This window comes from Solanum pennellii, chromosome 12 (assembly GCF_001406875.1).
Source record: "Solanum pennellii chromosome 12, SPENNV200".
NCBI classification, from domain to species: Eukaryota; Viridiplantae; Streptophyta; class Magnoliopsida; order Solanales; family Solanaceae; genus Solanum; species Solanum pennellii.
In genome coordinates, this window is record NC_028648.1 from 20,179,089 (window position 1) to 20,182,219 (window position 3,131).

A 3,131-nucleotide genomic window follows, 5' to 3' on the forward strand; every position below is an offset into this window, starting at 1 on the left:
TTGTAGACAATAAAATTCGCGTCGAGAAAACAATAATCAAGAACGGGAAAATTATAGCAACAATCGATTTTATTATTTCAAGTGCGAGTGTTACAGTCTCTATAATTCCTTTGAATCCGCCTTTTCAAATATAAATTCAAGGGCTTTAAAGCTTGTTCTTGAATCTATGATTAACTTGAACTTGATCTTTTTCTTGATCTTGACTTTTATTTGAACTCAAGGGCTTCGAGCTTGTTCTTGAATTCGGTGGTCTTGATCTTGATCGTTCTTGAACATGAGTGCTTGAATTCTTAAAATTGTAGCTTTGTAGAGAATTAAATGGCGTTTGTACCACAGAGTTTCTCTACCTTCTTGTTTAGAATTTTCTGTGCCTTTTCTGAATTATGAGGACCCCTATTTATAGTTTTATAATAGAGGAGTTGCGATTGGAATATGATTCCATTCAGCCAATCAGATTAAAGTGACATGGCATTTGGGCTTTATGGAGCGGGCTTGTCATCTTTGACACATGTCATGATTCTATTAGTTTTCTTATTTGACTTGGCATGCCACATCATATGCACACGTGGCACCAAGATGGGCTCTAGAATGAGATGATATTGGGCTTAACAAATTGGGTTCATCCAATGTATCCAAATCAATTAATTTGGACTTTAATTAAATCCATATTTATTGGACTTAAATATTTAACTTAATTATATCAATCCACAATATTTATTTGGATTAATATATTTATGAATTCAATATAATCCGAATCATTTTATAAATTTATATTTAATAAATTTTAAATGATTACAAACGTCTTTTGATTCTCTTAACTACTTGTAATTATTTTTATTTGCTAAGTTTTTTCAAGGTTGGTTCCCTTCAGAATAACAAATGTGTGACTTTGTTTATTCATAATTATTTAGTTGTTATATTTGTAAAAAATAATGTATTTCAAAATATTTCTAGTTGGTAAATATGATTGAAAAGATTTTTAAAAACATAATGTGATTTTTCAATGATTTAGCAGATATATTCTGATTTTCATTGTTGTAAAGATGAGAAAGTTATAATGAGATATGTAAATACCAGAACTCATAAAGTTGTTGATTCTAAACGTTATAACATGAGTGGGAAGTGGCGTAGAAAGAGATAAATCCTCAGCAAAATTCGTTGTTGTAAACACTAATGACATCCAATGTTTAGATTCTAAATGTTCTATTGAATTGAGAACTGGTACATCATATACTGGTCAAGAGAAGACCAATGAAGACCCTCCAGAAAATATTTCCAAGTACAAGATTGTTTATGTTGGCAAATGTTGACCTCCGCCGTCATTTTCATGAACATGGGGCTGGTGTCATTGAAAAAGATGTATGTATTCAGGCAAGAAAAAGGTTTAGGTTTTTCAAGATTCGTCGGTCTTGATGAAGAAACATGAGCTATTCGGTTGGGAAATGCATGTATACTTTTTGGTGTTCGCTTAACAAGATTCGGGCAATTATCAACTAAATAGATCGAGCTACTTCAACATGATTGTTGTATTTTACAAAATCAAAACTTTTGCCTAGCTGAATATAAACATATTCTTCAATGAGACCAGCCCAAAGTTCATGAAAATGAGGATGGAAGTCAACTGTTGCCAACACATTATGTCATCTACTACGGATTATTTTCTTGAGTTCTCCATTTGAGTTCTCGTGTATGTCATCACAAGCTCCAGCACCTAATTTGCTAGGGATTTGTCCGCTTCTAAGCCACCTGTCATTCTAGTCATTAGGTTTAGACGCAACAACATAATTGGTTCTTATTTTGATATACCTCATTATCAACTTCTCATCGTGACAACGACAAAAAGTCCTTTGTCTTGTTACAGGAAAAGGGGTTAATTGTTGACTTTCAACAATTTGAAGGATATTATTGGCGCATCTTCCCTATAATAGTAGTAGTCAGTGGTAATTGTTAGTTCTTTACAGCTTATAGGCTTAGTACTCCATGATGATTATTAAGAGTATGCTAGTAATACAAATCCTTTTGTATAGAAGTTGTTGGTTGTCCTCACTTGTATTTAAAAAGTTTCTTTTCACATTGTTAAATTATAATTGTTTTCCATCCCGAATCATTATGGTATCAGGTATCTTCGAAGCAACAATGAGTATCAATCAATTTGTTCATATTTTTTTAAAAAAATTCTCGTTCATCTATCATGCTGATGTAACGCCCCAAAACGAACTAATGTGAACTAGAGCCTCGTGAGTGTTTCTTGAATTAAATTTGTTTTAAAATGAGTTACATTAGTGTTCTTAGGCAGTGTGTGAAGTTTGGAGGTCAAAAGCCTAAGAATGTCCATGACGTTCGGAAGGTATGCCAAGAATGTCCCCAAAACATCATATAAATGAAATACTAGAAACCGAATAAAAGTGTCCACCAAAATATAAGGAGGCTCACCAGTGACTACGAATGCTCAACTATATCAATGAGGCGTTTGAAGATTCTTATTCTTGTTACCTGTGTCTGCATCATAAAACGATGCAGATCAACTGCATCAGTACTTTGAATATACGAGTATGCGAGTTGGAATGTTAAACGACAACTTACAACTTGAAAAAATAAGATGAACATACCTTGGCTCTACTCAACTCATGAATACTCAACTCAATGTAGATATATAAGCCAATCAAAAAACATGCGATACATGTAAAGCATTGTAAAATTGTATAAAAAACTTAGTTCGTTAAAGAAAATGCTATAGAAAAACTCAACTTTAATTATATATGAAATTCATATAGTTTGGTGGGAGATTCTCTAACCGAAAACCATCACTATGAGCCTAAGCGATGGTACAACGTCTTACCTAACATTGCAAGAGGATCTTCCTATACCTTGCCATCAAAATAAAACCTGAACAACTAAGTGGATCCATTAGTCTATGCGAAAAAGCAATGTGGAATCATCTAAAAAGTTTGATCCTTCATCTGTCCATGGGGGCTACATGGTTTATGGGGCGTTGAGTTAAAAGGAACTCGCGTCCCCATATCGGTGTTCAATACTAGTCCTAAAATACATAGTTCGTATATTTTAAAAACAACTTCTTCTCTGGTTTGAAGTAATTTTCTCAAACTTAGCTTTTAAAAGCTCTGTTAGAA